Source organism: Diadema antillarum, unplaced genomic scaffold (genome assembly GCF_040938485.1).
Source record: "Diadema antillarum isolate AM-2024a unplaced genomic scaffold, OU_Dant_1.0 seq00001384_RagTag, whole genome shotgun sequence".
Classification (NCBI taxonomy): Eukaryota; Metazoa; Echinodermata; class Echinoidea; order Diadematoida; family Diadematidae; genus Diadema; species Diadema antillarum.
This window is the reverse complement of record NW_027272140.1, coordinates 417,758-443,363: the sequence shown is the minus strand read 5'-3', so window position 1 is coordinate 443,363 and position 25,606 is coordinate 417,758.

The window sequence follows — 25,606 nt, the reverse complement described above, 5'->3', positions numbered from 1 at the left end:
GAACAACACCACTGCTTAATGACAAATTAAAAATGTAAGTTAAAGGTTCAACAATATTCTCAGCTATATTTTTCAAAATAACGTTATCAATACAATCAGGTCCCGAGCTTCTTTTACTTTCCAAACTCATAATGATATCTTTTACTTCATAACTAATAATCGGATCAAAAAAGAATGAATTTGAGTTGGGTGATTTAAGAAATTCATAGAATTTTTTTTGACAAGCAGGAGTTTTATTAGCAAGATCATGTCCAATCTGCGAAAAGTAAAGGTTAAATGCATCTGCAATCATCACAGGGTCTGTTATTTCCTTGTCACCAGAAACAACTCTTGTAATACAAAACTTATCATTTTCTTTATTTATAGCACTGTTTATTATTTTCCAAGTTTTACTCATGTCATGCTTACAAAAGGATATCTGATCCGCGTAATACTTCTTTTTTTCATAACGCAATATTCTTGTTAGAGTGTTTTTATACATAATATATTTACGATGAGATTGTTCAGTACGTTTGATTTTGTCTGCATAACACAAATTATTTTTCCGGTTTATAGATCGTAGAAGAGATTTTGTTATCCATGGTGATCTAGGATACTTTTTGTAATCACGTTTAACTTCTACCAAAGGAACATATTTCTCTAAATGAGAATTCAAAATATTCATACAAACATCAAATGATAAATCCGTATCATGAGTGCTATATACTTCTCTCCAAGTTTCTTCATTCAGACTATTCTTCAAATTCTGTAAGTTATCCGGTGTGACTTTTCTAAATACTTCTCTAGTGGGACTAATTGGTTTCGTGGTGACTGGGATGGATGTGAAGATTGGAAAGTGGTCTGATATATCTGCTAAAATGATATTCGATTTAGGAGTAGGCGTAATATTACAAAATATATTATCAATAAGTGAAGCTGTATTATCTGTCACTCGGGTGGGTTTAGTAATAAGTGGTAAAAAAGAAGCTGAAAACATACTATCAAGTAAATTTTGAGAGGCATTTACTGTGTGGCATTTCAAAATATCTATATTGAAATCGCCCATAACAAAGCATTTTTTATTAACAAAAATTGGGTTATGGATGAGATCCTGTAAGGCTTCTAGAAATAATGCACTGCTGGAGTTTGGAGGTCTATATATCAATGTAATCAAAATATTCCTAGACTTTGGGATATTTATTTCAACAACCAAAGATTCTAAAATTTCATTCATGGAGTTAAGTTCGGTGTGTACAAAATAATCAAAATGTTGTTTAATATAAAATGCAACCCCTCCTCCTACCTTGTTAGTTCTATTATTCTATTATTCATACCTGATGGAATGACAGTGAATGAAAGTGAATCTTTCGTGTACTTTAATATGTTTTTTATTCTTCTTGTTCTTGGTTTAGATGTTTAATATGTGTGTCTATGGAGAAAGACCATTAACAATGTCGTGCAGCTTCTATGGAGACAAAAAAAAAACAATTCACTCATTCAAAATATGAAATATGACTTATAGGCCTACATACATATAAACACAAACCTCCCGTCCATTCTGAATTTGGAGGAAAGAATCTGAATTTTTACCATTCTCAGTTTCAATAGGAGTTTCCTATATTTTTCTTGATAATTTTACCACACATTCCTATGAGAACTGCTCTTTCTTTCCTACTTTTCAGCCAAATCATCCCTATTTTTTTTTCAGTCAGAAAGGTGGATGGGAGGTATTTATATATATATGTATCTTACAGTATATATACATAGAGAGAGAGAGAGAGAGAGTGGGGAGGGAGAGGAAGAGAAAGATGCAGATATTGATTGTACAGAATATAGACTATCTCCATAGTTGTACGGTACATCAAACTATGTGTTTAGATGACATTAAAGAATAAAAATTAATTCAACAAAAAAGCGAAAAAGCATGCATAATTATTTAAAGGATATTAAGCCAGCATTTTAGGCGCGGTCAGACTGGCCAAAGATCGAGAAGTTTGAAGTTTGGGCCATTCGTACGCGCGCAAGAAAGAGTGCGCCGTCCGATGGCTAGTGATTGTGATGTAACAATGCACATCTGTACATGACAATGGCCTCGCGCTTTGGAGACACCGCCCGCAAACAGATCAAGAAGTTTCGCGAGAAGTTTCGCGGGAAGTTTGCAGTCACACTGGCAAAGCTTCGAGATCTTAAAGATCGCGATCTTAAACTTCGCGATCTTTTGCCAGTCTGACCGCGCCTTTCAAGTGGCCGTGTTCCTACCCCATTACCAGTCTTCTATACCACCTGCATAATTATTTCCTCCCATTCCTTCTCCCCTCTTCTTCTTCACTAATATTTGGGCTATATTAAAAAAAAAAAACAGTTTTTGCTGATTCGTGCCGAAGCGTGCGACAGCTCCCGGAAAAACTCAATTTAGACTGTCACGCAAAGTGACTGCAAAGTATTCTAGTGCATCATAATTATAGTTCATGACCCTTGATTTCGCACAACAAACGCGGCAGCAGTGAGCCTATACGACAGGAGTAGCATCTATACCATGGAAACAGCTAGGCAATAACTAATCACCTCTCTCTCTCTCTAATATTTCTCATGGCGAATGAGATTAGTAGGAAGATTCGATCGTGCAGAATTATAACTCGTCGGCCTAATGCCAAAAGGGCCTTAAAGAACTTCCCCTGTTATACCAAAAGGGCGCTAATAGTGTACAAAGTCTATAGCGTTAAGGGCCTGGTGGCATAACAGTAGAAGTGGTTTAAGGTCCTTTTGGCATGACAGAAAGAACGGTATGCATCCGTCTGCATGAACTCACCTAACTGTATTAGATATGGTAAATCTATGGTAAATCATGTCAGTTTAACTTAATTATTACATAACCCATATTTCATTGGCAGCGAGTACTAAATCACATGCAACTTAAATGAGGAGATGTCATCGCTTTGTAATATAATGTTTGACCTGCACACAATTCTTGACTAAGTTTCCCGCCTCGGAATGAAAGAGAATGAGATGTTTTTATTTTTTTCATATCACGCAGATTATAGTTAAACTTAAAATCTGTATCAGAATAAGACTTTATCACAGTGATGGGCTGAAGCTGTTGATAGACTTAGAAAAAAAGCCAGCATTTACCATTATGAAATCCATCGGGAAACTTGAGAAGCGGTGACATCATCGTTGTACCAACATGTAAATATCATTCTCATTCAATATCCAATTTCAGTAAAACTTCAATGAAACCAATAAGAAGATGTATCGGAATTATAATTTTCTGAGTATCCGGTGTAAAAGAAGTCCTCCGTAGTAGCAACACTTTCTATCATCCTATTCAAAATCTTCCTGAGATGACAACGCGAAATAAAGAGGGAGAGAGAGAGAGAGAGAGAGAGATAGACGCTCTTCAGTCGCTAGAGGGCGCAAATCATCTCAACCTGTGTTTCCATAATTGCTTTGCTCCAGAGATGATCGTGCTCACAACGATGTCATCAGCGTTCAGATCAGTCACGGTTTCAAAATAAATAAATAAAGAACTAAGTAAAAAAAAAGGAGAAATAAAATTATTAGATTAGTAGTTTAGAAAAAAAAAAAAAGGAAAATCTTCCTTTAAAAGATCTCGGTATGACAGTGGCCTTCACATCTGCTGGCAAAGCATTTTATCCAACAATACTTCAGATGATATAACATGAAAAACTGCTTTGCCAAATTACTATTCCATCTCAATTCAAATCTCTAAATGATTCTTTTAGTCTAAGTTCCATAAGTTTGATTAAGAATGAAAGATAATCAACAATCTATCATCATTTTGCGCCGAGTTCAGATAGCTAGGCAAATATTTCGTGAAATGAAGAATAACAAGAAGATGCATCAGAGGAGTGAGAAGTATAGAACCTACAAATATATCAGAGTGGAGGGGTGATTTGGATGAAATTCTCAAGTGTGTCTTAAATGTTCAAAATTATGAAATGTCAAGATAGATCAAATTTTCCGAATACGTATCGGAAATGGAAATTGTTGGAAACGGAAATAAACGATATGATATGATATGATATGATATGATACGAGTGATATGATATGATAATGATATGATACGATGATGTGATATGATATGATATGATATATGATATGATATGATATGATGTGATATGATATGATATGATATGATATGATATGATATGATATCACATGATATGATATGATATGATATGATATGATATGATATGATATGATATGATATGATATGATATGATATGATATGACATGAAATGTTGACTGTCACTCAAGCATACCGGGCTCTCGAAAAGAAATAACTTCCCGAAATAATTCACTTCATGAGATAAACCACTTCATGATTGCTAATAGGACAAACGAGACAGCGCCATCAGTCGGCATGGACCATGCAGACATGACTGTGTAGCCCTATTGCTGATTAGAATAGATGAGATGCTTGGCTGTTTGATTTAAGAGAGAGAGAGAAGGAATCTCCTCCAACCTCCCTGGTATACATTGTACAACGCATACCTTACAGTGAAATATTGTGGGCCAGCCTCTTTCTAGGGTAAGATCAATATATTTGTTTCATTTATTTTTATATTCTCATCAATCGCAAGTTTTGTTCACATGTACAGGCTGCAATGTGTAAACTTAGGTTATGATTTACCAACTCTGAAACAAATAATGATAATACAATAATAAAAAAAGAAAAAACTAATAGCGTTAGAATATTTGAAGTCCAATCAGGTTATGTTAAAGATCACAATTCCATCCCCAAACCAATAAGGGAGTTGTGAATAAACGAGAAATTCTAAATCCACAGCTATACCCACTGAAGTAATGGTATAAGCTTTTGGACGGCTATAACAACTTCTCCACTTAAGGCGTATGAGTCTGTGTGCCTATTCTTATATATAAATCATGTGGCCGTGGGTCGATGATTGTGTGATTATTTGCCTTTCAAAGATTATTCGGTGTGCAACATAAAAAAATTATGCTTCCACTATATAGTGCAGCCCACATTCCTCACGGATTATTTCCTATGCATATCATAATCTCAGCACAATTATACTCTTGAAGATAACTCTTTAACCATTACAATTTGGTGTTCCCGCACTCCCTGGCACTGTCTGATATCATATTGATATCTGGCTCTCATCGTAGGAATTTTTTACACCTGTTTCCCTTATCTTGCTTAATGGAAAATAATTAACATTTCAGAATGGAACAGGGAAATTGATCAACTTCAGATGGGGAATGGATAGTTTAAATCTTTTTTTGTGTCGGCTTTAGTACAGTATTAAGAACAAACAGAATATTAAGACAGCGGAGCATAATAAGTAATGGGCAAAATAAGCGAATGAAAGTATGTTGATTGATATCTCCTCCAATTGAAGGTTTATTTGTAGTTGGCGACGAACAGAGATAATAACATTCGTCATTACTGTTAAACCAAGCATGTAACAAATTTGTCATGCAGATTGTAAAATATACTCCAATTTAAATAAAGAATACGAAAAAGAAGAAAAAAAGAGCAAAAATAACAAAAAGAAGGAGAAACAAGAAGAGAATCAGAAAAGATGGAAAAGAAAGAAGAATAAAAAAGAAGAGCGCAAGAAAAGAACAAAGAGAAGAAGAAAAAAGAAAAAAAGAAGAGAGGAGCAAAAAGAAGAAGAAACAAGAGAAGAATCAGAAAAGTTGGAAAAGAAAAAAGAATAAAAAAGAAGAGAGCAAGAAAACACAGAAGCAGAAGAAGAAGAAACAGAAGAACAAAAACAAAACAAAACAGAAGAAACAGAAAAAGACGACAAAGAAGGAGAAACACCCTGAATCGAAACATAAACTGCTTAGAAGTTTATTAGGCTACCCCATATATTCTTTCTATCCTTCGCATGACATAGCTCAAAAGTCTCACATCATTGGCTGAGTATGTGTGTATATGTTCCCCTCTGACTCATTGTGATCACAGGAAGCCTACCTTTTAATTCTCCCTTTGTGCTGTTGAAGTTTAGTCGATGAGCAAAGATGTCCTTTCAAATCGAATCTCTCGCATTTCTGATGCAATTTCAACAGCTGCTCAACTTTGCAGCGAATAGCAAGTAGAAAACTTTTAGCGCCACGCCCATTCCAGACATCACAAGGAAAAGCTTTCATCATAACTATTGTCGATGCTCCAGATATTTTGACATACGAGGGACTTTTTTTTTCTTTGCTTGAAGTGTACGCATTTAACTTTTATGATGCTATTCAACCTTCCTCTCCCTGCGAAATGTCGCTCGTTATGAGGCTATATGATTGCTTTTTAATGGCCTACTTCAGTACTTTTCTATATCATTATTAGAAATGCCATTAAATGGGATGAAATCCGGCTTGTTTGCCGCTGTTTCTATTCACTCCGATTTTATCGTGGCCAAGAAAGCGAGTTAAGTGGAGTTATGCCTGAAAATAGGAGTACATCTTACAATGGAATGAAAGGAACGCTAATGAATGAAGTAAAGCAGAAAGGCCGAATCTTTGAGAAGTATTCTTCCACTGCTATTTATTTCATGATTGTCAGGGTCCTGCATGCAAGTATACTTTTCATACGACCAAACAGTTTTTTTTTAATTTTTGAGAACAAACTGACTTCTTATCAGATGATTGCGATTTTATCGATGATGCTTACATTCCTGCTGATGCATAGACCGCAATGATTGTGGAAGAACCCCCTTTTCGTATACACGCTCGTATCTAAAGAGAGTACACCATATTCCTAATATGCTCTTCTTGATATCTTTTTTTATATGAGTATGATGAGAGTATGACAACCGTTGGATGAAGACACCGAAAGACTACAGTTAAAGCGATTAAAATTTTAGATTTATACCTCACTAAAATATATTCTGTCAAAATTAGTCCAGAAACAGCAGGGCATGAAGCAAGCTTAACGAATACATTTTTTTTTTTTTTTTTTTTTTTGCTGGCAGGATAATGACTATGTAATTTTAGTTGGAGATGTGAAAGCAAATTCATCTTGTTGAATTGTTGTTATCGTTACTTTGATGTAATGAGAGTTTGCTGCTTATAGTACATTTCTGCTTTCATGTTTTCATAGATTTTACTTGTTTTGTTTTTCTTACAAGCTTACATAATTACATTTTTATAACAGCAATCATTTAACGATACCGAATGTAATACCGGAGACAAACAGAGCATGAAAATATAGTTTTTGTTTTGATTTGTACGCATGTGCTTCATTTTCACTTTTATGCTGACGACAATGATGACTGTTTTAAGAGGTTAAAGGTTTAGGGTTGGGGATCGGGCGGAAATCCAGGAATCTCCTACATTTATGTTGAAGTTGTATTTTTTCAGGTTTTGAAATTAATGTATGAATATATTTGTAAATGAAGTCAATGGCTGGATGATTATATTGGAATTGTATTGTGTTTTTATGTTTTGAAGTTTGGTATGGGCTATGGTGTTAAGGGGTGGGGAGCGGGGGTTGAGGGATAACTTTTTTTTAATGATTGTTAAATGTTTCTTAGGGGCAACATGTGTGGGTCCACATGCCTATGGGCAATAGTAAATATATTTACTTTTGTGTGCCCTGACCCTCATGTAGTCTCCATTCATTTCATTTTCATTTTGTGTAACGTGTACAGTACAGTGTATACTTTTGTAATGTTCATTCTGGTTTTTGTTTCATGCTTGTAATGTTTATGATATGTATCCTATATTCTTTACCTGGTCGAATAAATAATAATAATAATAATGATAATAATACAGATTTTAGAAGAACCATGCTATGATTTGATAGTCATAGATCTGAGACCTAAAGGATCTTATGACATTCATGAATATTATAATCCTACCAAATTTCGTAAAATGTACAGTAAAAAAAAGAGTGAAGCCATTCGGCGTATTTAAAGACATTATCAACTATTTGCAAATGAAACAAAAACCCAGATTTAATGCTGCAAAATAGTTCAAAAATGGGAGTTAGGGATAGAAACAACCAATGTAAATATGTTGATCAGTATAATCAATGTTAAGTATTGTTAAATATACAAAATGTGAACAATAGTCATAATGAAATTGTTCCTAAAATAAACCGTCTATACAGTTATGGTTTAATGAGAAAAAAAAGTGATATATCCTTATGTCATATAGGCTTTATTGCGAAATTTTGATTGAGTGGGATGTTTTGTGATACAACTGACATACCCAAAGGCATCATGTGACATACTCGAACATGTTTTAAATCACTGCTCTCAATGGTAAACAATACATTCAAAAGCTCAACAGAAACTTGTGTCACTATTTTCTGCCTCACGAATTCAACACAGGGCTCCATTCTCACTGTATTTTGTATAATTTGACAGGCCTATACTAGCCGCAACAGCATTATATAAGCATGTCAAAAAAGTGTTCTGTATTCAGTAGTAGCCATTCATCGCGCTGTGTTAGCCCTAGCGAGAGAGAAAATGAAGATGTAATAAATGCAATATGAAGCCCTAGCGATTTTACACTTTGGCATGATTAAGCATAACGTAATATATATATACATATTTGCGAGATCTGAATATTCTTGACTTGCGAAGTCTGTAAATGTCTCAATGATGTTTTATCTTTTTGAATTGATTCAGTATATTGTGTTTATTTTTTTTTTGTATCTATATCTACCTAATTATTCATAATATTTGTTGATATGGCTCATTCATTTATTTGGGTGTTTTCTTTTCTTTCTTTTTTTGTTATTCTGCAGGGTAATTACCACCTTTTTAGCTCTACCAATCTACTTTCCAGAGGCGCCCTGTAGTGTTACAATGATTTTACATCGTAAGAATACAGTCATATACATGCAACTTACAAAAATCAAGTTACATGTAAGCATAGAGTGAATAAAGTAATGTATATGTATATGTGTATGTACATGTGTATATATCCCTATATATATATATATATATATATATATATATATACATATATATTATATATATCATATATATACATATATATAATATATATATATATATATATATATATATATATATATATTCAGGTCTGCCTGAAGATCGCCACAGCACAAGCACAAGACGCAAAAGCACATAATATGCCCCGCTTTACAGCATCGAACACTTTTCATCAGTCCTCAACAAACTATATTCCCGACGGATATATACCCAACGTATATGAATTATGTATATGTATATATCTTATGTAAGAAAGACGAGAGCACATTGCTTAGAAACTTATCATGTGATCACCAATAGAGTTAATCGTAATGAGAAATAACCGACGATTTGTTTTAAATGCCTGGCGCTTGGTAAACTAACTGTCGAGACCCATAGCAGGGATGCATTACATAGAGCCTACTTCATCTTCCACCAAAAGGGGCATAATAAATTATTATTTATTCTCGATGCGCATTTGGAAAGCATTTTCTCTTCAGTCCAACTCCCCAAAACAAATATCTGCCACAAATCACAGTGATTCATCATGAAAGCGAAGCAAAAAGTGTCGTCAAAAGCTCTTTTGATTCTCTATTTGGGTCTGAAAGGGGTGCCAATCGATTTGAAAGCTGTCTCCGTTGGTGAACACTGAACACCATAGTTTTCACTGCAATCTGCGCGTTTGAGCGCCATTGACTGCCGCCGCACTCCACCCAGCTACTCGATGCAGTCAATTGCATAGAAAAGCTTGATGGTGAACGCCCATGTGCGCAGTAATGCGCTCTATCGAATGAGTGGGGTGTCAGCCTCACGATGATGCATGCATGGTGGATATAGGTTGCATTGGTGGATAGTGTGATGGCATATTGTGTGCTTGCAGCAAATTGCAATGCATGAAGACACCGATGAGATTAGCGCTGGCAACATGTCACTCTCTGCGTGCTATGCATACGTGATAGGATGATGGCAAAGCGTGGCGTTGCGCAGAGCACAATAATCTGATCTAGTGCGCAATCGTAAGTAAGAATGCTCCAACCACGTTCAGCGCTATCTTAACTCATGAATATTTACATGGTGGGAGCATGTAGTCAAACGTGAGAACAATCCTTGAAATTTTACTTTGCAAAGAGAAATGGTATCGACAATCCACAACAGTGTGAACATAATATGAATTGTGCAGATCTCCCAGTCGCTCCAAATAACCAGGGGTACTAGCTCCCTGGATTCAGAATAACATTGCTAGGAAACTGCTCGATCGTCTGGTATTCGACTGATTGGCGCTATGCCTTTTGCAACCTGTGCCTTTACATGCTCACGGAGCTAAATTTTCTTCCAGTGCGCATTGCTATCAAACACTAGATACCAAACGTGTTTGAGTAGACACTTGCTATTCTCATTCAGTGTGGAATTAAAGTTGAAGCATATGGAGAGACCTGGGGGTGTTTCATCAATTCAGTCAGCGTTGACAAGTTGTCAGTCTCTAACAATTTCAGCAAAATCCTTGGTTTTGAGTGGCTGAGATGCTCTGGTCACTGACTGTTACTATGGTTATTGTCAGAGACTGACAACTTGTCAGCGCTGATTAAATTGATGAAACACCCCCTGGGTGTGTATGTGATTGTGATTGTGTTTGTGTTTGTGTGTGTGTGTGTGTGTGTGTGTGTGTGTGTGTGTGTGTGGAGGGGTATGTTGTCTCTTCCACCTCCCTGCTCTGACAGATCCTGGCTCATTCTTGTAGATGAGTGACCCCCCCCCCCTTCTAACCTCATGCACAGCATCAGATATAAAGTGGCAAAAATACAATTCATTTGCCACAGCACATCCTCACCTCCCTGTGATACGTGGAACACTGTTTGACGGCGACCAACTAATTTCAACGGAAAAGCAATTAAAAACTCAGCCAACGTTCTTCTGATCTATGAGGCACTTGGAAGTAAGGTTGCTATCTTTTCCACCCCAGATTTTAAGTGTGTCTGTTCAGGTTGATGGCAAAATATAGCAAGAGAGTTACAAAGAAAATGACATGGATCTATTTCCCTTCTTTGGAGGGAGAGAATAAGTCTGAAATACCTTCAGTCTAAAGAGGCAATTGTTGGCATAAGTAGGTGTATAAAGGAAGAATATTAAACGTTCTTTTGATTGCGAGGGAAAACAAAAAACGGAAGCCACGCCCCTTACTGACAACATTCAACAAGTTCCTTTCAGATGTCTTATTTGCGATCACTGAAGGTAGCTGTGTTCTGCAAAATACAACATAGACATTGAATACACTGCAAGAAAAAATATCGATCGATGATATTCATGAAGTTACAAGATGTGTTTGACTTTCAACGTAAATCTGGGTTCTTTTCTATTGATATTCTATCAAAATACAAGAATAATATGTACACTCTGAACACTGCTAGGGTAGATTGATCGAGTAGACATCTCTTTTGCTTCGTAATTGCTCAATTTTTCACCATCTAGATATTGTAGACATGTACGCAGCTCGGGAAGGGAAATTGTAGACTTACTGGAAAATATCATATATGTAGCCAAACCGTGACTGTGATGCGTGTATCTTGATATCAAGATAGAATCAATCTTTCCTGTATAGGATGTTAAAGTGTGGATATATTAATCGTGTATATAGACCTCCTAAAAGACATCGTGATTATCATTATTTTAGGGACTTCTGAATACGTGTATCTGAATTGGTACAACTTTGTGTGAGGTAGAAGTGTGGTCTCTTTTCAATAGGTTACCCGACAGCATACCATATGTGAATGGTGATGTGTTTGGTCTTAGAATCACATTTTCTCAAAGCTTGTGTGTCTGCGATAAACACTTAATTTATATTTTGGCAACCTGCCGAGCGATGCCTTTTATTTTTCGCAAGTGCACTATAGCTAAACAAAGTATTCAGAATGAATGATGCACATTCGGTTGCAAAGCGGTTCGGGTTTCTGTTGCACACAAGTTACTTTTATACATCATCAGATCAGATAGTGCGTCGTCACGCGTTTGTTATTGGTTTCGCTTCTTGAATAAAGCCACACTTTCACAACCAGATTGATCATGTCAGAATTTTCTTTTGTTGAAGTTAGTCACATCAAGTTTATTCATATCTAAAAGTAATCATCATGACGGGTAGAGAATATGAATAGTGGAAAGAGAGAGAGAGAAGAGTAGGAAAATGAGACAGAAAGAAAGAAAATGAGAGGAAAAATTATAGAGACAAAATAAAAAGAAGAAGAATACGTAAAGAGAGAAATAGAGGTTGCAGGTCACTGCATAAGGGAATTTATAATACAGTACATCATGAGACAAAAAGGACATTATATACCTTTAAAGGGATAGATCAATCAAGCAAGCTTCTAAACTAAATAGAAATAGCTTTTACAAAACAAAAGCCACACTTTAAAGAAAAGTTATTCCATTCAATTCAATTCATTTCAAAAATGTGAATGAAGCTTAAGCTGTCCACTCTTTGAATTAAAACAACGCATACTAAACAACTTAACTACTATACTTACTTTACTTACTTACTTAATCACTATATTTATCTTATTTACATGTTTTGTTTTGTATATGTTTGTTGTATAACATTATTACTTATGTAGGCTCCTTGTGTAATATTTGTTTTAATTGTAATTGTTGCAATTGCCATTATTTGACTTGAGAATTTGAGTTTGAATTTGTATTTGCTTGAATGTAGAAATAAACTAAACCAAACCAAACCAAAACAAACCAAAATAGAAAAATCCGTCAAAGGTAATACATAATGGTGGAAATGCTTTGTGATCAATAGGCATTATGTTCAATTCATAAAACGGATAAACTCATGCCGTGATCGTAGATATGAATATAAAATCACAGGTATTATGCATCTCTCTGCTCTTAACAAAATTTTACTCAAGTCGTAATGATATCATTTCACTTGAGTGTATAAACACAAGATCGATAATTTACTATATCATTTGACCAGTAGGATCTTACATTAACAAGATAAAAAAAAATCCCAGCTCCGATAATGCGGTTATTGTCCGAAGTAGAAATAATAATAATTAGGGAAAAAAGATATTCATCTTCGGGTGATGTTCGTTATTCAGCAGGTTCGTTGGTCAGAAGGTTCGATATTCCGCAGGTCCGTTCTTCCGTAAAGGAAATACTGTTCGTTAAGTCCGAAAATGAAATAAGTTTCGTTAACCCGAACATTTGTGGCGTTTAATAGTCCGAATGTTCGTTATTCCAAAGATTCGTTAGTGAAATAAAATAAGGTTCGTTGTTCCGATGGTTCGTTGAACAGAAAATATATGCAAACTCATATAATTCAACTCACGCTCACACACACACACACACACACACACACACACATGAAAGGGATGGTGCAGTTTCGGTTAAGATGGGGCTTGAATTTTCTATTTTTTATTCATCTTGTCAGATAATTAGAAACCTCAAATGAAATAGCATACAATTCTAAGAGGAATTCAAAGTTTATTTGATGAAAATTGGTTTTAAACTGGCTGAGATATCCAAAACAAAGCGATTCCAATAAAGGTGGCACCCACTTTTTATTATGATCGCTTTGTTTTATTTTGTTTAGGGATATTTCAGCTATTTCAAAACCGATTTTCATCAAATAAACTTTGAATTCCTCTTAGAATACATCATTGTATGCCTTTTAAAGGGATTATATAGTACTGGTTGAGGTGAGGATTAAGGTTTATAACAGTTTTGGTGAGGTAATAAGAAACCTGAGAAAGAGCATACAATTTCAAGAAGGATTCAACGTTTATTTGATGAAAATTGGCCTTGAAATGGCTGAGATATCCAAAAACACGATCCTAATAAAATTGACAGGCCACGACGTTTATTAGCATCTCTTAGTTACCCACGCCGATGTAATCGGCAGGGGGTTATGTAAAGGGTTCCGTATGTTTGTTTGTTTGTTTGTTTGTTTTTTTGTTTGTTTGTTTGTTTGTTTGTTTGTTTGTTTGTTTGTATGTTTGTTTGTTTGTTTGTTTGTGTACAAGATAACAAGAGAACGGGTAAACGGATTTGCACGAAATGTTCAGGGAATGTTTGGATAATGACAGGAAAGAATCGATTAGATTTTGGTGATAATCGGTTGACCCTTGCAAATTCTGTGTGACCTTGAAGTTTTGACCCCATGGTATAGTGACCACTCCGAACATTTTCCGTTTCTTTGCGATTTCCGCTACCATACAAATATGGCGCGCCATTTGATCAATAATGCCGATTAACTGTTCATCGCCGAAAAACACTGTTTATCGGCGATAAACACTGAAAAAACACTGTTTATCGGCGATAAACAGTGTTTATCGAACGAAAAACACTGTTTATCAAGTGATAAACAGTGTTTATCGAGAAAAACTATGTTTATCGACCAAGTGATAAACAGTGTTTATCGAGGAAAAACTATGTTTATCGATCGACCGATAAACAGAGTTTTTTTTGATAAACACTGTTTATCGACCGCCGATAAACGGTGTTTATCGAGAAAAATTCAGTTTATCAGTTGATAAAGGTGTGATAAACAGAGCTTCATCTTGATAAACAGAGGAAATATCGCTCGATAAACAGAGTTTATCGCTCGATAAAGTGTTTATCGCCGATAAACAGTGTTGTTGGTCGATCGGCGCGCCATATACAAAAGCGTATCTCCCAAACGATCCGACTTCGCTGCATGCAACTCTGTTCGTAAGACGATCCAACTTCGCTGCTCAACACCATTCGTAAGAATTTCGAAATTTACGTTTATTTGAGGAACTATGTCCTTCTTGATTTATGAAAGTTCGGGGTTCGCTCTCCGTCGTCACAAACTGTCCCGTATTTGGTGATTTTTCAAATTAACATTGATTCTTTTTTTGTTTGTTTGTTGGAGGAGCATTCCTCAATCATGAAATAATTTTGCTCGGTCCCAGTCACACTGCACGATATGCGCACTCATTGTCAATGCGTGTTCAAGGCCGGTGAAACTGCATCGCGCTCTACCCTGTTGGCGCAAAATTGCATCGCGGACGTTGCGGCGCTCGTTGGTGACCGAATACTGGTGCAGTATATATTTGCATTCAACCCTTGCATTGAATAATTGCCGTAGGGGGGTAATTGCCCAGGGGGTACGTAAATTTTGTTTTTCTTTTTACCCACGCCGATGAAAATCGGCAGGGGATTATGTAAAGGGTTCCGTATGTTTGTTTGTTTGGTTTTTTTTTTGTTTTTTTGTTTTTTTGTTTGTGTACAAGATAACAAGAGAACGGGTAAACGGATTTGCACGAAATGTTATGGGGATGTTTGGATAATGGCAGGAAAGAATCGATTAGATTTTGGTGATAATCGGTTGACCCTTGCAAATTCTGTGTGACCTTGAAGTTTTGACCCCATGGTATAGTGACCACTCCGAAAATTTCCCGTTTCTCACTTTGCGATTTTCCGCTACCATACGAAAACATAAACTCCCAAACGATCCGACTTCGCTGCTCAAATGTTCGTAAGAATTCCGAAATTTACGTTTAGGCCTATTTGAGGGACTATGTCCTTCTAGATTTATGAAAGTTCGTTCTCCGTCATCACAAACTGGCCCGTATTTTGATGATTTTTCAAATTAACATTGATTGTTTTTTTCGTTGGAGGAGCATTTGCTCGGTCGCAGTCACACTGCACGATATGCGTGCTCAATGTCAATGCGTGTGCAAGGCCGCTGAAAATGCATCGCACTCTACACTGTTGGTGCAAAATTGCATCGGGGACGTTGCGGCGCTCGTTGGTGGCCGAATACTGGTGCAGTAGACATTTGCATTCAACCCTTGCATTGAATAATTCCCGTAGACACTAATCATAGGGGTAATTGCCTAGGGGGTACGTAAATTTTGTTTTTCTTTTGCGCTTTTGTGGATACAATCGTACCATCAAAGATCGTACACTCATACGACCTTTGATATCATCACACTCTCGGCTTGCTATAATCAAAATATCCCGCAAGAAAACGGCGTATTTCTCGATTTTTAGCGCTTTTTCCGCGACTTAATTCGCGCGCGCTTGGAAAAGTTCCGATTCTGCACTTTTGACTGTGGAATTTGGGATTTTCGATGGATTTTTGGAGGAGACTTGAGGACTTTCCTGTACGTGAATGAGTGTTAATACCGTATGTGTAATGATGTGATTTGCGTGTGATGTGACTGTAGAACCAAAGATCGTACACTTCAGTGTACGATCTTTGGTAGAACTCACTGGCTGGTGATAAAGCACACTGGCAATTAAGTGGCCGAATTCTGGTAGATGACCGAATGCACATTATGTTTACCCCGACTTTGTACTTAGGCGTGGGTCTGCCGCCTTTGACGGCCCCTCTCTAGTTTTTCCTTGTTTTTAGATATCTCAGTCATTTCAAAACTGATTTTCATCAACTAAACTTTTGATTCCCCTTAAAATTGTATGCTCTTTAACACCTCATAGAGTGGTTTCTAAATATTTTGCAAAACAATACAAGCTGAATCCGCACCTCAACCAGTACTGTACAGTCCCTTTAACATTAACTCATAAAGTGATCTCTAAGCATCTCGCAAAAATTTAAAAGCTTATTCTCACCTCAACTAATACTATATACCATTGAATACACACGTGAACATACAGAGACACATGCCCACTTCTGTGAAAACGAATTGAACTGCATCAATACCTCTCCAGATCCCAAACAATTATTATCATGACACTGTAATGCTAACAATATTGATAACTAGTATCATAAATTGATCTGAGCAACAATTAAAATTGATGTTATCAATATTGTTACCATTCATTATTATCATTGTTACTGACATCAATATAATTTTCATTCATACGTATACATATTTTTTAAATTATTGTTGTTATTACTATTATTATTATAATTATTACTGTTGTCATCGTTATCATTAGCAGCGCAGCTGTTAATAAATGCCCACCAAAACACAAAACAAAACAAAACAAAACAACCAACAACATCACACACCAACAACACATTTCACGTATTAAAGTAAGCCTACAGAATGACTGAACGACTTAAACAGGCTTCTCAGAGACGCCCTTCGCATTAAATTTGGTCTCGGTAAAATCACACGCGGGATGGCTGCAATCTCCAAAATCTTGGCACTATGCTGTGTCGTATATTCTGTTAATGATCTCCAAGAGAAAAAAATAAATGGACATGAAACGCAATGTATTGGCAACTTACAAAAATGTGTTCATCAATCATGTCACCATGGTAACCTCTACGTTGTGATCAAGGCAAATTTGTGTTCTATCAGGAAATGGATGTCACTGTCTGCATGGTTAAAACGAAAGTGGCATTTTGCTTGAATTTGTCTGTATATGATGATATGATAAGCGTAGACGTGTAAAGAGTTGCTGCCATCATGTTATTCACATTCAATGTGTGATGGCTGGACATGAATATTGGCGAATGCGTTGACAGTCGAGCATGCTATCTTGATCATTCATCAGTAGACATTGATGACATGTACTAAATTGATGAATGTTATTGTTGTTAAAGGGAACACAAACCCAAAGAGCAATGTGGATTGAGTAAAAGCATCAACATTAGTAGAACACTTCAGTGAAAGTTTGAGGAAAATCGGACAATCGATGCAAAAGTTATGAATTTTTAAAGTTTTGGTGTTGCAACCACTGGATGAGGAGACTACTAGAGGTTATGACGTATGAGGGGACAACAATATAAAGAAAATATAAAAGGAATTCCACAAAAATTCACATTTCTAGCAAAATGGAAGAGTACTTGACTAACCGCTTTCAGAAAGCAGGGGGAAGAAGTGCTACCCTTAACATATGTCAGTATCAAGTTGATGAAATGTGTAATTTTCATGAAAAATTAATCTTTATTGAATTCCCTTTACATTTTCTTTATATTGTAGTCCACTCATACGTCATAATTTCTAGTAGTCTCCTTACCCATCAGTTCCAACACCAACTTTAAAAATTCATAACTTTTGCATCGATTGCCCGATTTTCCTCAAACTTTCGCTAATGTGTTCTACTGATGTTACTGCTTTCACTCAATCCACATTGCTCTTTGGGTTTGTGTTCCCTTTAATGCTTTTTTTCTCTCCGTTTTCCTTTCGAATCACGGACTGATTCGAAAAAGTCGGAGCCAGCAAGCAGTTATTATAACACGGGGATAAGATCGACGTATGCATCCTTCCATGTCATTCGCAACCTTTGCAAAATCACTGAAAGTTTCATTACGGATCGTCTGATGTCATGTTAGTATCACTAAAGTAATGGGTGCCTCAGAGCAAATTCTGCGAGGCCAAGTAAATGGAACGGTTACAGGACGTTCTCTGTATTTGCTTGAATGCAAAAATAAACTAAATCAAAACAAAACAAATAAAGCAAATCCTTCAAAATACACATTGCTGAAAATGTTTTATGGTCAATAGGCACTATGTTCAATTAATAAAACGGATTAACTCATGCTGTGATCGTAGATGTGAATATGAAATCACAGGTATTAGGCATCTCTCTGCTCTTAACAAAATTTAAATCAATTCGTAAAGACATCATTTCACTTGAGTGGATACACACAAGATCGATAATTCACTATAATAAAAGAAATATCATTTGATTAAGTAGGATCTAACATTGACAAGATTAAAAAAAAAAAACAGCTCCGATAATGCAGTAATTGTCGAAAGTTTAAAGAATAACAACAGTTAAGGAAAAAATCGTCTTCGGGTGAAGAAGGCTCGATACTCCGAAGGTCTGTTCTTCCGTACAGGAAATACTGTTCGTTAAGTCTGAAAATGAAATAAGTTTCGTTAATCCGAACATTTGTGGCGTTGATAGTTCGAATGTTCGTTATTCCAAAGATTCGTTAGTGAAATGAAATAAGGTTCGTTGTTCCGATGGTTTGTTGATCCGAAAATAATATATGTAAAGTCATTCAACGCAGGCTCACATACACACGCATGAAAAGGATGGCGCAGTTTCGATTGAGATGGGGCTTGAGGTTTCCATTTTTTTAAAAATGATGATTATCTTTTCAGATGATTGGAAACCTCTTTTGAAATACATAAAATTGTAAGAGGAATTCAAAATTTGTTGGATGAAAATTGGTCTTGAAATGAATGAGATATTCAACACAAACTGACAAAGCGATTCCAATAAAATTTGGGACCCACCTTTTATCATGATTGCTTTGTTTTACTTTGTTTTGGGATATTTCAGCCATTTCAAAACCGATTTTCATCAAATAAATTTTGAATTCCCCTTAGAATTGTATGACCTTTAACATTAACTCATAAAGTGATCTCTAAGCATCTCGCAAAAATTTAAAAGCTCATTCTCACCTCAACTAATACTATATACCATTGAATGCATACTAGAACATACAGAGACACATGCCCACTTCTGTGAAAACGAATTGAACTGCATCAATACCTCTCCATATCCCAAACAATTACTATCATGACACTGTAATGCTAACAATATTGATAACTAGTATTATAAATTGATCTGAGCAACAATTAAAATTGATGTTATCAATATTGTTACCATTCATTATTATCATTGTTACTGATATCAATATAATTTTCATTCATACGTATACATATTTTTTAAATCATTGTTGTTATCACTATCATTATTATCATTACTGCTATAATCGTTCTTATTAGTAGAAGCAGCTGTTAGTGAATGCCCATTAAAAAACAAAAACATACAAACAAACAAACAAACAAACAAGCAAACAAACAAACAAAAACACTCTCTTATCTGTAGGTATATTAGGCTACCAATTACTCACACAGTCCCCAATACTGTAAATCCATTCGCTCAGGCAGCAAATGGGTATATTGATATAAAATAAAAATCCACATTCTTGATCTGCACGTGTCACCCTCCCCTGACAATTTTCATTGCATAATATCCTTTATATTATATTATAAAACGAACCTTTTGTTTACTTTTTCGGGGGGGGGGGCAGCAAAGCACTCTGCACGTATTAAAGTAGGCCTACAGAATGACTCAACGACTGAACAGGCTTCATATAGAGACGCACTCACGATTGGTCTCGGCAAAATCACACGCGGGATGACTGGAATCTGCAAAATCTTGGCACTATGCTGTGTCGTAGATTCTGTTAATGATCTCCGAGAGGGGGAAAAAAAGGTGGACATGAAACGCAATGTACTGGCAACTTACAAAATGTGTTCATCAATCACATGTCACCATGGTAACCTCTACGTTGTGATCAAGGCAAATTTGTGTTCTACCAGGAAATGAATGTCATTGTCTGGTTAAAACGAAAATGGCATTTTGCTTGAATTTGTCTGTATAATGATATGATAAGCGTAGACGTGTAAAGAGTTGCAGCTATCATGTTATAATGTGTGATGGCTGAAAATGAATAGCGGAGAATGCGTTGACAGTCGAGCATGTTCCTGATCGTTCATCAGCGGACACTGATGACATGTACTAAATTGATGAATGTTACGGCTGTTAATGTTTTTTCTCCCTTTTCCTGTCGAATCACGGACTAATTAGAAAAAGTCGGAGCCAGCAAGCAGTAACACGGGGATAAGATCGACGTATGCATCCTTCCATATCATTCGCAACCTTTGCAAAATCACTGAAAGTTTCATTACGGATACTGATGTCATGTTAGTAGCACTAAAGTAAAGGGTGCCTCTGAGCAAATTTCTGCTAGCCAAGTGGCTTAAACAGTTTCAGATCGTTCTCTTCAATCAACAATAATATTCAATGAGTAGGAATTGAAAAAATATAAGCACACATCAGATTTCAGTATATATACTGAGGTAAACTGAAAAGATATAGACATCGAAAATAAGCTATATGCCATAAAACCGACACATTATCCAATGTCAAAGCTCTTCCTTTCTAACCGCTCCGCACTTTCTTTGTTTTATATTTTGATATTAACGTGTTAACAGTTATTATTATTATTATTTTTTTTTTTTTGGGGGGGGGGGGGTTGAGTACACTTGGAACTGTTGCAGAGCTTCCAGAATGGAAACGAAATCATTGCCTAAGTAAAGCACCCTAAGTCAATATAATCAAACGAATAGAGAGGTGACATTTCAAAATTTTAACAATAACCCTTGACCATCTGTGCTCATTAGACTTACACTGAACCATTACAAATGAACGTTAAAATAGCACACGCTCGATCACAGATTGACTAGTAATAAAGTTTGTATCTCTAAACAGAGACCCTCAAAACTGTGACAAGACAATCACTACTAAACAGACCACAAAACAGTTAAATATGATATGGAATCTGAGACAATGAAACCGGTGATCGCACCTCCTGAAAGGATGTGAATGCTAATCGTCCCGTTTACGCGCACTCATCTCGGGGTTCTTCCGATAGAACGGAGGAAAGTGAGGCAAATTTTCTTCGATTCTTCATTTGTCACCAAGTACACCAGAGGCTGAACCCACGTGCATGAGGCAGCCATTTTATCAGCGATGTGATCCAACGCAGTACCCTCGATGAGGTAGAAGGACAAGAATGGCATCCAGCCGATGAGAACGGAACCAGTCAAGAGGACAACGGTGGTCACTCCTCGGGACTTTTTGCGAAATCGTGCCACACGTCCAGGTAAACTGACTTTCAAATGCGAGTGCCGCGGAACGCTTTCGACGGCGCCAGCTCCGTTACCCTCTTCGACGGTGGTACGACGCACGGGAACCACTTCCAACTGAGCGATTGCACGCAACTGCTGACAAGAAATGCGTAAAAGAGATACGTTAGTTACGAAGGTGAGGGCAATAGTAATTGAAACGGGCAGGGCGAGTAAAATATTCTCCAGGCGTCGTAACCATTCCTTGCTGGGAAGTATTGATTCTTGCAGACACTCCTTGCTGTTGATCTGATGAAACGGCATGAAGGGAAACGGCAGGAAAGGTGCGGAAATCGAAAAGACTATAACACAATATACACCGAGGATGACTCTAAATCTATCGTATGTGACAATGCTGTGATATCGGAGCGGGCGACTGACAAGAAAGTAGACGTTGGCACTGATTCCGCAGAGGCAGGCCAAAACAGAGACCACCAAGGCGCGGTACGCGAATGGAAAGAGCATGCTGGCAAGCACGCACGTCTCTGGGTCATCGAAGGAATACCAGAGAATGGACCAGGTGGTCCACACCATCCCCAAGAGAAGATTCAGGCTCGCTAGTATTTGGTACAAATATCGTGAGACCTCTCTAAGTTCTCTTTGATGATAAATGACGATGAGGACGAGTGAATTCAAACAGACAGCGAGAACAAGGAACGCAGCATAACACGCAATGTGGTAAATAGATGATTCTGGTATAGTTGAATTTGCAATCGCCATAATCTTTGAATCAAGAAACGGAATTAGAATTGGGGGTATAGGTTTTTAAATGAATCAATACATTGTCCTACAAGACTTCAAAAAGTCCCGAAAGTTGAATTTGAGCGGGATGATCGACTAGAAGTTGAATTCAACAAACTTTCCGGGTCCTCTCTGCATACATCGATTTTTCATACTCACTTTTATTACACGTCCCTCTCTCCGTGCTTAGTTTCTGCGATGTTGCTTAATTTTGGCTTCCGTGACAACAACCTGACAGTGAGTTGAAAACGAATCAACAGCACCAAGGAGACGCCATACCATTTGCTTTCATTGCATGGATCTAGTTATCAGAGCAAATTATCACAGTTGTTTCAGGAGACCGTTCTTGATAATGATACCGCACCCTGATCCTAATCATGTTGAACCGAGGGCTGTGCTGAAATAGATTCCTCCTCACTGCTTCTGATTCTTTGCAGTCATCCAGAAGGTTTTCTTCCACGGCGACAAGGGTGTCCCTGCGAGATTACAGTACTTGTCATGTTCATTTACATCATTGAGATGGAAACGCCTGATATTGGCTGTTTTGTTTGGCAAAACGTCGTCCTATACCAATCACTTTCAGGAGATGTGGTTGGTCGGTAATTGGGGGAGTGGTTGGTATTGAACACGTGATGCCTGTCAATAAGGCGAAGCGTAGGATATTAACCACGATATTCTAACAGGGTGCCTCATATAGAAATCGACTTCTTATACAAACTGGATCGTCCATTGTCACACTTCGATCGGTCATCTTTTCTTTGTGAAAAATATGTATCGGGTGGGGATTGAACGCCGTGTTGGACTACAACCGTTCACACGCAGGTGTACAAACATTACAGTTCTTTTACTTATACTGGTGTCCTTCGTTTTATTCAAGGCATTTACGTTTCCATAAGAAGTCAAGTAGGAGATGCTGCAGTGTCATTCTTAAAATATCTTTAAAAGGGTACGTTTCTTCCCCCAAATGCCTAAGTTTTGAATAAATTTTCTTGTAAATTAGCAGCCACAAATTACTGTTAGTTTAATAACTGCTACTCTATTCCTTCCCATAATTTTCGCGTTCATCTCATCACTAATGTTTACTAAATGTATATAAATCGCAACGAAAGAAAAGATCAACATAACATCTGATGCTGGACATAACCCCAGTATGTAGATTATCGTAGCCTTTACACCACAATAAAGACATAAAAGATAATTATGTGTCATGTAGTCAAAGTATGAAACTAAGAACAATAACTAGATGATGTCATTTTAAACCATATTCAAAAGGAATATCAAGAAAGACAGAGAGAGCGAGATGAACGAACTGAGGGGAAAACGAGATGACAAAAAAATAAAGAGAGATGGAGAATGTGTTACAAGGGGAAAGACACAAAGAATGGATACAACGTGACATTAGTTCAAGTTGTGCTTCTTTTATTTAAGTTGGAATCAAACTTGACATATAACATAGACTACCAAACAAGGAAAAAAAAGATATCTACCAGTACCAGCAACGACATGTATGGTATAGGAAACCTCCTTCAAAAAAGAACACACACACACCAAAATAATAATAACAATAACAATAATGATAATAATAATAATAATACAAAATAAAAATAAAAATAAAAAAATCCGAGATAAAAATGTAGAATAGCTCATATCTTAAGACTGTTGGCAATGAAAGCTTTTCATGATTCTGACGATTGAGTTGCTCACCTTTTACACACAGTGAGGACAAAATAAGGAGGAGACTCCACTGGTAATGTACATGAAAGTTATAATTTCAACGAGGAAACCGGCGAACTGCGACTGTATAATCAGGGACGTGTGAGTTTGGTCGGTCTGCTCACTTGGTGAATCATAATTTCATACTAAAAGCTATACCGGAAATCAAACGGGCCATTCTAACACAATCACGACATGAACAAACAGCTGAAAGGCTTTTTTTTCAGAGCTGCTATGCATAGAGGATCATTTCATGTTGTGTATGGCTCATTGCGTAAATTCACCTTCCTCTTTTTGGTATCACTGAAATATTAATTTCATTGAAACTATTGTCCAAGGATTCCTGGTGGGTGTTGTGCAGTATCTAGGGGGAGTTCAGACTCTCGCACTGAGCGGGTTAAGATTTAAATAATACAATTTTTATTGTGTCATACCGGATGCACGAATGTGCACATGAAGTTTACTTTCTCGGTAATAGCTATTAGATCCGATTTAAATAACAGGAGCCCGAGTTCTCCTTTGTAATACGATCACATATCTATTTCGTCTTTTGATGAATTGGTCTCTTTTAATTGTGTAACTTAAATAGTTGAACTTTATGCTTAAATTGGTTTCGTCTACTCTGTGTGCAATTTTGCAAGATGCGTTTGAGACAAACTCTGCCCACGCCTATAATGAATAATACGCGTTAGAGAAGTCTTATCCATCAACCCTATCTAGATATCACAGCTCACAATGCTCTTAATTCTGCCGTCATATTTTGTCTAAAATAATGAAATAAGCTGCACCTAAAGTTCAAAAATATCAACACATTGTCGAGGTTAAAAAGTTATTGTAACAAGGACTTGAAATTCATGAAGCCGTGTTGAAAGACGCGGGGTGTGTACGACGTGTGTCCGAGCGTGTGTGTGTGTGTGTGTGTGTGTGTGTGCGCGCGCGCGTCTGTAAGTGTATCAGTATGGAGTGTTTGGCTATCACGGAAAATTAGTTTTATCCCCCCCCCCCCCCCACACACACACACACACCTGTGAGGCGTTTTTGTGTTTCCCCTTTCTCAATCGCGAAGTTTAGATCTGCGACGCGAACGCTAAGACGACGCAGCCTACCGAGTTGGACAGTGGAAACAGCTGTCTCGCGCATGTGCAGAACACCACTCCCCCCCCCCCCCGTAACGTTGTCTCAGCGTTCGCGTCGCAAATCTTAAGGTCGCTATTGTAACAATGGCAATAAGTGAGGATCTATCTCCTCCCGAAAGATAGGATCCTAAATTCTATGAATGGATATCGTATAAAGCGCTGTGCACTATTGTGGAATTCGCGTATAGGGTTTGTTTAAACTTGTGCGTAGGCCTACAAATTTAATACTGAGCATTCTATAAATGAGTGTCTGTTTATAGGCAATACAGTGTAATAGGTATAGGTGGGGAAGGGAAGGACTGGAATGATAGTTATTGTTGTGCTAAGGAGTTGCATCTGAGGATATATGTAGAGTATTTTGTTGTTGTTGTTGTTGTTTTTTGTTGTTGTTAGGTTGGGGTTTTATGGATTTGGAAATATAGTAAGGGGACGGGAGAAAGGACAGATGGACAGATGGATTTTAAGGGGAGAGAAG